Source organism: Nannobrachium achirus, assembly GCF_963921795.1.
Source record: "Nannobrachium achirus genome assembly, chromosome: 3".
In the NCBI taxonomy this organism is placed as follows: domain Eukaryota; kingdom Metazoa; phylum Chordata; class Actinopteri; order Myctophiformes; family Myctophidae; genus Nannobrachium; species Nannobrachium achirus.
This window is the reverse complement of record NC_137812.1, coordinates 46,188,071-46,204,177: the sequence shown is the minus strand read 5'-3', so window position 1 is coordinate 46,204,177 and position 16,107 is coordinate 46,188,071.

Genomic DNA, 16,107 nt, shown 5'->3' with positions numbered 1-16,107 from the left:
GGTTGCTTCCTCGTCTGCTGAGTGGGGGGCTGGGGTTCGCGTCCCGGTTGGAGCGAACTGCCTCACTCAGTCTGTTAAACGTTACATTGGTGTCAGACGGGCGGACCCGTGGAGCGTGCCCTCGCGTGAGGGACGGGCCGTGTGCAGTGAAGCGTGAAGCGCGAGGGCGTGCTTCTGTGAGGAGGGGGTAGTGTAACGACCCTGCAAGAGATCAGTTCGTAACTCGCTCCACTGAGCGGGCTAGCCTTCTTGGGGCAGCGGGTTGCTTCCTCGTCTGCTGAGTGGGGGGCTGGGGTTCGCGTCCCGGTTGGAGCGAACTGCCTCACTCAGTCTGCTAAACGTTACAATATATTCATGCTTTTATGTTAAACATGCATGTAAAAGTGGCCTACCACTGCCATTAATAAACATTAACTGAGAACCAATGTCAATACTATCAATCTGTCAATAGCACAATAATAATTGCGACCCCCACGGACCCCCTGTTGAAGACCTCTGATCTACATCATGTAAAATCCAACGGACCTGTGACCTTCTGTACCCCAGGCATCCTCTCCACTCATTCAGCTACAACAACCACTGTGTTTTTCAAACTGCTCAAAATATCAGAAAGTCTAAGGGTGGAGCTTGCTGGTCAAAGTGACAGATTCCTCAAAAACATCAAAAACATTTTCTCTGTTGCGGCCTTCAGCCTGTATAATTCATTGCCAAAATGCAATTTTTTGTACCTGATTTGCCACCATCTTGTCATACAGTACATGTACATGTGGGCAATTTGTGTGTGTGTGTGTGTGTGTGTGTGTGTGTATACTGTATATAGATAGAGATCGATGTTTATCTCCAAACTTAGAGATGTTGGCATGCAGCCTACCCTCTAGTCTAGTAGTTTCCAATGCCCCTATTATTCATCTTCAACAGTCCTTAAACATTACATTATATAAAAGCTAATTCTCGGGATTATCGGAGAGGGACATTGGCATTTTCTCGGGACTATCGGGGGAGGTAAATTAGTAAATGAGTTAATGTCCCTATTGTTCCAAGTCTTGTTGTTGGTTAGACAGCTTATCTTTTTTGGTGGGTACAATAGTCTTGTCACGGAATGTGATGTAGTCTTGGGCATTGGGTCCTTGGTATGACACAGCTGGGAATCGAACCCCCAACCTCCCAATCTCAGGGCGGACACTCTAACCACAAGGCCACTGAGATGGTCCATTGATGTCTTCACCATGGACCCACTCAAATAAGTCGCACTCTTTTGATTACAAGTCACATACTGAGTGAATGTGGCGTTATTATCTTGGGTTAAGTGTGACAGTGAAATGTCCAATGACCTTGTCAATGGGCAATTTTTCTTGTCCAAAGAATTTGATATTTCATTCCACTGCTATGCCGATGACACATAGCTTTATCTGCCCTGAAAACAAACGACAAGTCCAAACTTGTCAGTTGTCACCCTCATGAACTACCTTGACAACATAGTGTTGGATGGTTCCAAAATACCCATTTCATGCCAAAAGATATATAACTTTGTGCCCCCCAAAATATATAATAAAATAGCTTACGGTAACTACTCTGAGCTGTACGCTACTACACTGGCGTGATACGAAATGGTACTGGGACAAATTAAGATGAACTCTCCTCATGGCTTCATTTAATTTTTCAATAATATCAAATTAGTTAAAGGAGGGTAAATTATATTGTTTGGTTATGTGCGTGTGTGTGTGTGTGTGTGTGTGTGTGTGTGTGTGTGGCGAAAAAAAGAAACATGTTACAATGCAACTCATCGATGCTATTCAACCAGCTCTTTATGGAGGGAAAGGCATTCATTGACTAACAGGCTAGCAAGCTTATTGTATATTATTGTATGTTTTTAAATGTCTTGATGCATTGAATACACCGGACCACAATGGAAACAAGACCCTTGGGCTTTTATTGTTCTTTTTTAAAGATAATTTTGGGGGGCTTTTCTGCCTTTATTGATATACAGTGGAGATACAGACAGGAAACAGGGTGAGAGAGACGGGTCGTTGGGATCAGCTTCATTGACTGCGTCCCTAGGGCTTTTTGGGTTATCCTTTTAACAATCACTGTAAAATGTAGCCTATTTGTAACTTTACGACCGTACTATTTGCAAACTGTGAATAAAGTATTCAATCAATCAATCAATCAATCAAAAGCAAATCTTTGAGGGGCACGGTGGTGCAGTCGGTAGCGCTGTCGCCTCACAGCTAAGGTCCTGGGTTCGATTCCTGCCGGAGGGCGCTGTGGGCGTATTCCCTCCTGTGTCGTCACTGACGACTCGTCAGTGTCCACACCCTAGGTGGGGTTGGCGAAAGGGCCTTTCTGTGTGGAGTTTGCATGTTCTCCCCGTGTCTCCTAGGGTAGAGATACCCTCACAAAAACACGCAGTAATCCTGGTCTCTATAAACAACACTATTTCAACACTATTTGTACCGTGTTGTGCAAAACAGGCCACTCGTGCTAAATTTGTAAGCCAATCATATAGCCAATCAGGAAAATGACAATTTTGACATATGGGTCTTGATAAAAATTACTACAAAATCTGTAAAGTAATACCAAAAAATCACACCCGTGTGAACTGAGCGGTGGTTTGAGGCTACATACAGACCCACCCACCCACCCACATACAAACATACATACCTACACACACGGCCACGCTATGGAGACGGTGTGAACACCGCTCAAAAACGCACTATAACAGGCTGGTGGAAATATTTGGAGTTGAGGTTTTTCCTACAAGGTTTCACATTGATTTGAGTTTAGCTGTTCACACAGTGGCCTAATGGTGACAAGAGAGGCTTATGTGAAGAAATCTGGGGAGGAGGTTTGTCCTTGGCCTCCCAGGAATGTGCAAGTAAGGCCGCAATCACACATATGCGTGAGGCGTGATTCCTAAACCCACCAGGCTTGAGTTAAGACCCGCCTCGTGGAAACGCGAGGACTTCCAGGAGTGGCTGAAATCCCTGCCTGACACATGGAGGGTGGATAAATTCAGAGGCATGAAGACTTGTACTTGAGAAAAGCCTGCATTTGCACAATGCACAACTATTAATTTCTCACTACAGTGCTCAAAATAAACTGTGCTAAAAAAATCTTGAAACTGACTTAATAGACCGTTTGTCAGCCTTCTGATTGGTCCCTGAGACTCCCTGACTGGCCAACCAGAAAAAAACATTCACTTTTTGCTATCGGGGGTGGAGTTTGTGCAGTGGAGAATGTTAAATGTGGCTTTCAAAACTGTCCGCAGTGCGCGACACGGCGATCGCCCGGTACGGCCGCGATCTCGGCCGTGATCTCGCTCATCATAATGAATAAGCTTCAACAAACTAGTTCACATGGACCATATCAATGGTCTAAGAGTCACGATTGGGTACATATATTTTAAATGGGCAGAATTACGAAAAGCCAGCCTATTATGTGAGGTTAGGATTATAGTTCTGTCCTCTTCCTACCCAGGATGCAATGCGCGGTCTATTCTCTTTCTGATCCAGAGGATTAAACTAATTAAAACATTTATTTTCGGGGGGAAAACTACTGTTTTGCTATGTAATTACTGTACCTTTTTCTTCCCTTTTTATTAATATCACGTAGATGTGTTTTTTGTGGTACTTTATATAGCTGTAATGAGGCTATGAAGGGAAAAAAAATCCCATCCACTACCACTATAAAAGAATCTGCAAAGAGGATTCTGTCCCACTGGGATTAAACAAATTAAAACATATATTTTCGGGTAAACCCCCTGTTTTGCAATGTAACTACTGTACCTTTGTCTTCCCTTTTTATTAATATCACCTAGATGTTTTTCCTTTGGTACTTTATATAGCTGTAATGAGGCTATGAAGGGGAAAAAAAATCCCATTCACTGCCACTATAAAAACAATCTGCCCAGGGTCAAATGTCCTATCATAGTAACAGGGCAGAATGGGGCGGGATTTGCAAAAGGGCTTATTGTACTGTGCTTAATAAAGGGAAAACTTTGTAACTTTGCTAAAGAGAAAAACGTACTGAGAAAGCTATTTGTCACTACTGTGCTCAAAATAAAAACTCTTACTGATTATCAGTTAAATTGTTATGGTTTGGATATGGCTTTGGGCCTATTATGCTGCGTGTATTATTGTAATGGATCAGTAGGTAGTAGGTACTTTGCACTTGAGCGAGCAGCACGTTCATGGGCACTTTCATACTTAAGATTATCGAGAGGAGGCGGGTCTTAACTCAATCCTGGTGGGTTTAGGAATCACGCATGCGTGAGACATCTTCTCCGTATTGTTTAAGAATGAGGGGGGTCCAATTTATTTTCTATGTAAGTCACGTGGTTTCATGTCGTTGCCGTGTCTCGTGACCTTCATTGAGAATGAATTGGACCCACCCTCCTCCCCTCATTCTCAAACGACACGGACACACGATAGCTGTCGCAAATGTTTGGACGGCGCCTAAGGAGCAAAAACACAATCCCAGGGTTTGTGTTGTTGTACGGCACGTCTCACAAAAGACACCTTATGCCTAAATCCAGTGAGTCTATTATATGCTAGCTAATAATTAGCTAGCAAGACTCATCTGTAGAAGGCAGCAAAATAGACATTTGTACAATGATGGCTCCATTTAGGACACAGTATACAGTATACAGGTTATTTCTGGTGTAGTTTTATGTTTTATTAATTACTTAATTATGGTCCTTGTCTCTGTCAACAACTTTGGTTTGGGGTAGTTTGTTTGTTTTGGAATTGAAAATGCCAAAATACAGCAAGAGGGCAAAGTGTTTCTGACGGTAAAACACTACCATACTTTCATTGGCTGATGCTGGTAAAGAGGGAAATGATTGGTAAAAAAATAAGACAAAAGAAAATGTTTTGTGAACACAGGGTAAAGTTACATACTGACTTAAAAGAACATGGAAGCTATCCCTCCGAGTTCTGGCGCCCCTACCAACCTGTAGGGGTCATGAGTGCAGCTACTGTGATGGAATCAAACGTCTCAGTGTGGTGAGCAGGAACCTTTACCCCTGCATCACCCAGACTGCCTTTTCTTTTGGGATAGGGTTGGGGTTTTGAGTGTGTGACATTCTTTGCTTCTACATTTTGTTTTACATTAATTAGTTCATATCGAATTAATTCATAATTATCATCCGATATGATACACTCAGTCCTTTTTATTTATCAAGAGAAAGAGGCTGTGAGATTCAAGGTTTAACCGCTCCCAGGAGTGTGCATGTGCAGGGAGAAAAAACATCATCGCTCCCCTTCGTCAGCCCCGGCCTGGCGGGGATAATACAGAATATTGATTGAATTGTTAGTAATGTAGTTAGTAATGACAAAATACCAGTATGTCAATAAATATTAGCCTTTAGCCTCTACTTTCAATGGCCGGTTGTAACGCAGAAAAAAAAGAAAACGCGGTGTGGATGCATTTCACCGTTTTAGCGCTCTTCAGCAACCTTATTTGCTTCTAAATTGAGGTGCTTTAGCGGCAATAGTTCAGTCTTCTATCACTTTCTCCGTGATGAACACACACATTTGTGGAGAACTAGAGACATCACATCCCCTATGGGTGACTTATGGTAAGTAACTAGATTCTGTGAGGCAACAAAATGGCTGTGCATAATAAATCAACAACTGTTCTTTAAACTCCTCCCACTGGATTCCCCTCCCCCAGTCTCTTTGTCCCTAACAAACTGTGCCCTCCCCCTCACCACCCACGTGCTACTGCACTGTTCCCCTATTACCACACACACTGCACTCTGTTCCTTTGCCCACTTTTTTGACACGCTACCATTCGGTGTGCATGGTGTTTGTTTCAGTGACTAGATAAACAAACAAAATTCTAGTGGCAGTAAAATAGGTCACTAAAGTCAACACTGTTGAGAAACTTCAGTGCTGTTCACATTGGATTTTTACTTTTTTTTGCTGTGTGGCTTCTACGCATGGCTCGCAAACCACTGGACGGGGCCAGAGCAGCTGACGTAGCGGTCTGGGCACCTAGGCTCCAAAGTAGCCTGACAGTGCATCGGCGGTTCGAGTCCTATTCCCAGCGTTCTTTACTCCAAGTCTTGCGAGAGAGGTGTGTCTCTCTCCCTGTTTCCTTCCATATCTAGCCTCGTAAACCAGAAGGCAGGAGGAGGAGTCTAGTTTACTAGGCTAGTCCATCCCCACTATATAAATAAATGTAGAAAAGCCCCCCCCCCCCCCCCCAACTGGGGGGGGGGGGGGAAATATCCCAAAAAAAGGAAATATCCCAAAATGTATTTTTGGTCCAAATATCTTCATAATCATCATAATAATTCATAATCTCTGATCCACCATTCCACCGAACAGATCTCCATATTTGGGCCTGACTGACGTAAATATGCTTGTGTTGTGACTATCAATATGTATCAGTGCCTCAGCCAATGGTGTAGTACTAGTACATACAGTAGCATATACCTACTTCAGTGGGAGAGATTTACCATACTCACCAGTGAGCAGTACTGTGTTCTACCTGTAATGCATGTATACGGCGTCTGCTGTCGGAAATAAAAATATGATAAAAAAAAATGTAATATACTGCCCTCCTAATACGTGAGGGGTGCGTGTTTTTCCGATTACTTGTCGGCTGCAAGATATATAGTTTTCGCATTGTTATCTCGATATGAATAAGCGCGATGTGCATATCGCAAAAGTCAACGATGTGGCGATATCAAATCTCCCCAGCATGTGCCGCTCAGCCAATGGAAGCATACATTTTTTTTTACGCTTGCCCTAAATGTACAGCTAAGGCCAGCCAACCACAAACCTTTCCTTAGCTCAGGGGTCGGCAACCCAAAATGTTGAAAGAGCCATATTGGACCAAAAAAAACTAAAAACAAATCTGTCTGGAGCTGCAAAAAATACAGTAATCCTTATAATGAAGGCAAAATATGCTGTAAGTGTCTATATTAGCCTACTATCAAAATGACTAGTAGGCTACAAATACATAATGAGCATTCATGATTAAAAGTTTATTTTCCCTGCAGCGCATCCTGGAGAGAATGTTGAAATTTAATATTTATTCTACAAATTTTTACAGCATTGGAAAACGTTAAGAATGTTTTTGTCATGTCTGTTATTACTACAGAAACAGTACATTTTTGAAAAAGCTCCAGGGAGCCACTAGGGCAGCGCCAAAGAGCCGCATGCGGCTCTAGAGCTGCGGGTGCTGACCCCCGCCTTAGCTAGACATACAGCCGAATCCAACCAATCACAAACATCCCCTTGCCGAGGCAGGAACAACATGCTGCTGCTGCATGGCGCAGCGAGCAGTGAGTGCACACACACAGTCCGTCTGTGTGACTGTCTCATGCTGGTCCACAGCACGGAGAAATGAAAAGCATAGAGAGATGGATGAGGAAGTCAACGCTGGTGCATGATCTATCGATTCTTCAGATTTGGTCGTGAAAAATAAGTCATCATGTGATCATATGTTATGTAGGTCGCACCGTCCTCTGCATTATCACGACAAAATGAGACAACACAAGCAACGCAACTCCAAGACTGTAGCCTACAGTTCAATGAGAAGTCATTTCTGCATCAAAATAAATAAACTCCACAAGCGTACGACGAGTCGCTGCGATGCGCGAGACCATGACGCCTTGTGAGCTTGTAGATTGGCTGTTTTCAATGTGCAACACTGTACCGCTAAGAGTTTAGAACAAGCCTTTTTTTTTTGAGAGAGGGAGATGAAGCAGGACCCCTTATAGCTGAGAGATAGATTATAATAATAGATCAAATAATATTTGGCATAGATATCGAGATGTGCATTTTTGCCCATATCGTGCAGCCCTAATATATGTGTATATATATATATATATATATATATATACACAAGTTTCCGCGGGAGTTTACTGGAGACTATCGGGACCAAACTTCCGGGTTTAACAGCAGACATACAAGCTCACGTCGCGTCGCAGATGCAACCCGTTGTGAGCTTGTAAATCGGCGCCGGAAGCTCGGTGCAGACATCTGCGCAATGCACTATGGGGCGTTGGAAACTCGTGGATATATAACTATTAAACGACCAAATGTCTGTCTGTCCGTCCGTCCGCACGTCCCATGAGGAGGGGAGGAGATGACAAGTGTGAAGTGAGGAGAAGACTAGGGTGAAGTGAGGAGGTGAGGACTAGGGTGAAGTGAGGAGGTGAGGACTAGGGTGAAGTAAGAAAAAATAAATTAAAAACAGCCTTCTCATGTATTAGGAGGGCAGTACCACCAGAAGAAAGGATAGGTATTTGTGATGAATCTAACATGGTTAAAAAGGAGTTTGAAGTTACAATGGGTTTGTAAAGGAAGAAGGGCGTCTGATAAAATGAATATCAAAAATCTAAATACTGAATCAAGCAACTTAAAAACTGTCCGGGATGCTCCCAAAAGCCTGAGTAGACCATGAAATGACCCACATTTCTTTTTAGTGAAATATGTCTTTAATTGTGCACACAAATGATCAAACCAAGGGAACAAATTATTCACACATTACAATTATTTGCATGTGGTCTATGACGATTAACACCACAAGACGACAATGATTTGATGATGATATAACTAATGACATTATCGCCGATTGTGTTATGCTACTAAATGCACACATTAGTTTTTATCCCAGTGCATTTTCAATCTTGGCTTGCGAGGCTCAGGTGTTAAACATCGACATTCTTGACCTCCCCGTCATCAGCTCCCACACCCTAGGTGGGGTTGGCCAAAGGGCCTTTCTGTGTGGAGTTTGCATGTTCTCCTCGTGTCTCCTAGGGTAGATACCCTCACAAAAACATGTAGTTAATCCTGGTCTCTATAATGCCTCCCCCTGGCCAGCCAGGGCGCCTGATGGAGAGGAAAGGAACTGGTTGGAATAATGGGTTCCTTCCACGCACTACGTCCAACCGGGGAAGCTCCCCCCCTGTCAGGTGATAAGAGGCGGCCTGCTCACTCCTCATGCACTGAAGGAAGCATGAGCTCAGTTCGGGGCCCTTCCCAGGTTGGCAGAGGGAGAGCAGAGCCCAGGATTACAGCATAGGCAATTGGCACTGGGTGAAAAATGTGTTGCAAAATCGTGGGATAAAAAAAAAAAAAAAAAAAAAAAAAGACTGCCGTTTGTTAACCACTTAAAGCCCAGCATCTCAATTTTGGGGGGAACGTTTGCCAAAGAATAGCCGAATACGATTGATTAGGTCACAACGTTGTGAGCTTGTAGATTGGCTATTTTTGGTCAAGAGATTTGGTTGATTGTAAAAGGTGGTCCAAGCGAAGTTGCAACTCAGGTCTGTTTTTGCTAAGAGGAGGGTTTAAGCAGTTAAAATAGCAGAGCACACATTGTGAGTGTAACCTGATTCCATGCATCCCGATCATTGCTAAAGCAACAAATGCAGGAGTCAAATGACAGACCTTGTCTTGTGCAGACAATAACAGTCCCCCCCCCCCCCCCATGACCCATGACCTCAACTTTCCATCGTTGATGTGTTCAATTGAATGATTATATCTTTAGTTGTACGTCAAATCTAGACAATCTAAGAGCACAGAACTCTGTGTATGATTGACAGATTGCAATTTCTATGTTGCACGTATGAAGTTTGAAAAATAAACCCGCAGCAATCTGTACGGTTTGGAAACGTTGGCACTGACAAAAAGACAGCTAGAGGAGCAGGAGGTGGCAGAATTGAAGATGCCACGATTCTTTTTAGGAGTGACAAGGAGGGACAAGATCATAAACCAGTAAGACTCCCTAATCGGGAGATTACAAATAGGCCAAAAATTAGTTGAACCAAAATCGTCCTGATGGTGGCGCTAGATGGGACAGAAGCGTTTTGATTACATGACTGTAGAGATACTGTGCGATTTGCGTGATTTTAGGGCAAAATCTGTAGGAGCAGTGTCCAAAAATGTGTTTAAAAAATCAACCTGAAGGTGGCGCTAAATGGGACAGGTCCATGTTGATGAGATGAGTGTAGACATACTGTGTACCGATTTGTGTGATTTTAGGGCAAAATCTGTAGGAGCAGTGTCCAAAAATGTGTTTAAAAAATTCGGCCTGAAGCTGGCGCTATATGGGACAGATCCATGTTGATGAGATGAGTGTAGACATACTGTGTAGCGATTTGCGTGATTTTAGGGCAAAAATTGTAGGAGCAGTGTCCAAAAATGTGTTTTGCAAGAATCTGCCTCATGGTGGCGCTAGAAGAGGGTCATGTGAGAAATGAGGGGTGGGGTCTCCGCGCCGCCGAGGCGGACGAATAGGTACCGGCCCCGGCTCTCCCGGTCGCTCTTAGCCCGAGTTACGGCATTTTATGTGCGCTGCAGTGGCAGGGGGTCCTCCACTGGGGGCGCCACCACTTTTGCATCCGTTCTGGAGCACCAGGAGTCGGTGGTCCCCCGTGAGCAGCCCCGTTGGGGTGGTCATTTGGTCATTTTTGCACATTTGGTCATTTTTGCACATTTGGTCATTTTTTACACCTGGGGGTCGGAGCTCCGGGGGCAAGGTGTGTGCAAAATCTGGCATGGATCGGGGCAACGGTTGCGGAGATATGAGCAGGGCAAAAGTGTGACGTGTGACAGACGGACTGACAGAGGGACGGACTGACAGCCGGTGGAGGTTTGGATAGTATAGGAGTGCAAGTAACTGCGACCTATGGTCGCAATGACTACATTAGAGGGTCAGCCTAGTTTAGAAGGTTTAGGGATAAAGCAAGAGAGGCATGGTTGAGATGGCTTGGATGGTGCAGAGTAGTCTAGTAGGAAAGGGGGCCAGGGGGGTCCATTGCGCACAGGGTGGATTTTGTTTCGCCACCAGTTTTTTCTTAATACTTAAAGGGTATATTTTAAGATTCTGCCAGGTAACAGGCTGAAATATCGTCCCATGGGGTTCATTTCTAATGATTTCTTGCACCTACCCATTCACTTATTATACAGGAAAAAAGACCCCCCACCCCTACCGTAAAACGTCTTTAAGTAGCATGTGAGGAGTCCAACTAGGGGTTTTTCATGATTCTGAATCCATTGCAAGCACTCGTTTTGCAGGAAAAACATTCCTTGGGCTAAAAACGTCCCCACAAAATGTAGGCTCCATTTTTAGCCCAACAATTTTTTTTTGTGCAAAACAAATGCTTGCAATGGATTCAGAATCATGAAAAACCCCTAGTTAGACTCCTCACATGCTACTTAAAGAAGTTTGTGGGGGGGTGGGGGGGTGTCTTTCATAAATGGGATTAAAACCCAGTGACTGTCTGGTTAATTCCAAATTGCTTAGCCTGTGATGAACTCAAACCTAAAATGACTTGCTGCCTCATTTAACTGTGTTCAAAGAATGTGAATTGATTAATCCAATCAAAAGCTATTGTCTCATGACCGAGTGCAGAGTAATCTAATCAATTTGATTGTCCCAGGACCCAGTAACTTCCTGCTTGTACCTTGGAGGTGTCTCTTCTTTCTTGAAGAGGAGTGATTTAATTCCAATATCCTATATAAACTGTGTCTTCGCTGTATTCTAGAGAACTCCACTCACGCTGAGGTGTGAGGCCGTGGGGCTGTCGTGAGGGCAGACAATAGCCTGATTTCAGACTTAGCTGACACTTGAGTCTGACATTGTGCCCTGTCTGAACGATTTAGGGGGGAGGGACCTTTGTGCGAGCGTGCCCGAGTGATCGCGACGAACGGTGATCGTGACGCACAGTCGCGGCATGTGTGTGTGTCTGTCTGTGCCAGTGGCAGTGACTGCTTCCACACAGAACTGCAACCAGAAACAAAATCAGCGCGTGCGTGTGTGTGTGCGCCTGCCTGGTGTGTGACCTTCCTGAAATGTAATAGTTTCAACTGCGATTAGGCTCTGCACAGCAGCCATTTTGGAGAGAAGTTGGATGGTCCTCCCACTTCCTTCAAAGGTGTTAACAATGATACTAATGAAGGCTCTGTTCCATTTCATGTTGCGCAGTGGTTCTCAAACCTTTTACGCCTGCATTTGGTTCCATTTGAACACTCTCAGAGTAACACCTTTTAACGGGTCATTTGAAACCCCCAAGGAAGCACAAGGATCACCTGGACCACACTTTGAGACCCCCTGGTGTAGCAGAGTGTTTCCAGTGAGCCAACATGCACAATATCAGCACCCTGACTCTGTTTGAGCAGAATGGAACAGAGCCTTCATTAGTATTATTGGTAACACCTCCGAAGGAAGTGAGAAGACCCTCCAACTTCTCTCCAAAATGGCTGCTGTGCATAGAGCCTATTGGATATTCGTAAGACCCACCCCCACCCCCACCCCCTGCGCTCATTGGAGGAGCTGACATTTCGGACGGTAAACTGCCGATTCATTTACTCAACACCAGACCAGAGAAACCGTCCACTCAGAGAGTGTGCGGGTCTATGGGCTGGAGCCAGGCAAGGCAGACAAGGGACTTTTCTTATGTTGAGACATGCTGTATCTTGGAGTTGTTCTGTTTTGTCTTCTAAATAAAGCTGGACCTCTTCATAGACTTCTATATTTTCTTCTCAATATTTATTTAGAGTAAAAACCTTGTTGTCTTTTTTCCTGTATAGTAAGTGAATGGGTAGGTGCAAGAAATCCTAAATAATTAACCCCTGGGACAATATTTCAGCCTGTTACCTGGCAGAATCTTAAAATAAACCCTTTGAGGATTAAGAAAAAACAGGTGGCGAAAATAAATCCACCCTATGCGCGTGGACCCCTCTTTCCTACTAGACTATTGGAGGGATGAAGGGCACATTGGGAGAAAGATGCTGAAGATGGAGCTGCCAGGCAAGATGGGAAGAGGAAGGCAAAAGAGAAGGTTTATGGGTGCAGTGAGTGAAGACATTCACATGGATGGAGAGGACAAGGAAGATTCCGAGAACAGAAATAGATGGAAACAGATGATCCGTTGTGGCAAACCCTGATGGGAATCAGCCAAAAGAAAGAAGATCAAAATGTGCAAAACTAAGTCAAATTTAATGTGTGATTTTACCTGAATATAAATTGCTATCAGAGCTTGAAAGACATTGCTGTTTGATGTGAAGAGTACACACTGCCGTTACGTAAAAGAAGAGCTGCTACATGGCAGAACGGTACTTGACAGCATGAGTTCCTAACCCGCAAATGACACCAGGATTAGATTTTTTTTATTTTTTTTAATACATACATGAACATAAACTTGTAGAGAACATTAATCACACATGCACCCCCTGTAGGTGACTTGAGTAACTACATGTTTCCCTCTGCAATATGAGCAACTAAAATGGCTGTCGTTGTACAATATGCATTAATATAATGGTTGAAAATGCCTCTCTGTAAAACTGTTTTTATGTGTACACACCCTCTATAGATATGGTCCTGTGTATTGTGTGCGCTCGCTCGATTCTCGCTCGCTCGCACGCACGCGCACACACACACACACACACACACACACACACATGCGTTCAGAAGCTTTTTCTCATTTTTTGTATGTGTAGTAGGCGATATGTTGTCGTTTTTATCTCATTGCCATGCCTTCATTTGTAATTAGTATAATTTACATCATAAAACAATTAATTACAAAATAATTAATACAACGTTGAGATTCTGGATCCAAGAAGACACTTTAGTTGTCATGGCAGCCACAAGGTTTCACCAGGGAGATGTATGCAAACAAACATGGCAATATTTATTTGTAGAGAGCATTAGCACATTGCAACCTCTGCTGGTGAAATGGGTAACTACATCTTTCTTTAAACCAGATGAAGAAACAAAATGGCTGCGCTTACTAAAATCTATATGCTTTATTATAATGGCTGAAAATGACACAAAATCGGTTATTGACAACTAGAATTAGAATATTGCTAGAGTATCATACCACACCCCCAATAAAAAAAATAAAAAAAATAAACAAAATAAAATAAAATAACACAAAACAAAACGATCCGGCCACTTAGGCGCCGTCCAAACCTTTGCGACAGCTATCGAGTCCGTGTCGTTTGAGAATGAGGGGGGGAGGGTGGGTCCAATTCATTCTCAATGAAGGTCACATGGTTTTTTGTCTCTTGCAAATCTCTTGGCCAAAAGACAGCCTTCGGTTGAGCAAGAGACACGGCAACGACATGAAACCACGTGACTTACATAGAAAATGAATTGGAACCTCTCCTCCTCCCCTCATTCTCAAACGATACGGAGAAGATGTCTCACGCATGTGTGTGATATGGTCCTGTGTATTGTGTGCGCTCGCTTGATTCTCGCACGCACGCACGCACGCACGCACGCACGCACGCGCACACACACACGTTCAGAAGCTTTTTCTCATTTTTTGTATGTGTAGTAGGCGATATGTTGTCGTTTTTATCTCATTGCCATGCCTTCATTTGTAATTAGTATAATTTATATCATAAAACAATTAATTACAAAATAATTAATACAACGTTGAGATTCTGGATCCAAGAAGACACTTTAGTTGTCATGGCAGCCACAAGGTTTCACCAGGGAGATGTATGCAAACAAACATGGCAATATTTATTTGTAGAGAGCATTAGCACATTGCAACCTCTGCTGGTGAAATTGGTAACTACATCTTTCTTTCAACCAGATGAAGAAACAAAATGGCTGCGCTTACTAAAATCTATGCTTTATTATAATGGCTGAAAATTACACAAAATCGGTTATTGACAACTAGAATTAGAATATTGCTAGAGCATCATACCATACCCCCAATAAAAAAATAAAAAAATAAATAAAATAAAAAAACAAAACAAAACAAAACAAAACAAAACAAAACAAAACGATCCGGCCACTTAGGCACCGTCCAAACATTTGCGACAGCTATCGTGTCCGTGTCGTTTGAGAATGAGGGGGAGGGTGGGTCCAATTCATTCTCAATGAAGGTCACGTGTTTTTTTGTCTCTTGCTCAACCGAAGGCTGTCTTTTGGCCGAGAGATTTGCAAGAGACACGGCAACGACATGAAACCACGTGACTTACATAGAAAATGAATTGGAACCTCCCCCCCTCCCCTCATTCTCAAACGATACGGAGAAGATGTCTCACGCATATGTGTGATTGCGGCCCTAAAGCCCATGATCCCAGGTACCGTTCCCATCGTTATTGTTCTAAAAGCTGGAACAAAGTACTCCATTACAGCAGAAAGGGACTCTCCTTGTAGGCATATTTGGGTTACAGTTTTAAATCCTGTAAGATTAAAACATTAAAACAAAAGTATAACAAAGGTTTCTGTCAGCTTTGGACATGCCCACACATGCCCTGCCCCCTCCTCCCACACCGATGTGCAGTTTTTACCTAAGGTTCGTATTCCCTTTGAATATTAGGCTATGATGAAAGGTAGGCAGACAGAGATGTTTTATCTAAACAAGTCTTTTATAAACTCCTCCCCCTGACTGATTCCCCTCCCCCAATGTTCATATTTTGCAATGACAAACTGCACCCTTCCCCACAAGTAGCCGACATACTGCCCTCCGTTCCTCATTTTTTCCTGTGTGAATGTTTGTGAGGTTTCAGTTACAGCCTCTCTATATAGACGAGTGTTCTCAAAGAAAATTAGATAATAAAGTGCCAGTATAGGTCCCTGCAGTCTACAGCTACACTGTATCTTCAGAGCTACATTACTAGAAACTAGAACATTTTATCATGACCTTAAAAAATATATAATCTAATCATGGATTTCAAGAATTCTGACACTCCTCTACACAAAATGACAACACATATCTAATATTTATAAAATCTTAAATGCTACGAGATTTTGTAAAATGTATAAAAAGCTTGCCTCATTCAAAATAAGCATTTCTCCATATCAGTTTCATTGTCTCCTTTAAACTCCTCCCCCTGACTGATTCCCCTCCCCCAGTGTTATCTTTGTAACGACAAACTGCCCCTTGCCCCCTCTTCCTGCTTTCTCCTGTGTGAATGTGTGAAGCTGTTTCAGTTACAGCGTAGGCTATGTAGATAGTGTTCTCAAACAAAATGAGATAAACAAGTGGCAGTCGGTCACTGCAATCTACACAATCTGTTCAGAGCTGTGCACATTAAGGGTGCGTTCGGAAATGCGCACTCAACGCACTGGTGTGCCATGTTGTCGATTGTTTATTCGGTGCACTTGGTGCGTTGCCAATGTTATGAA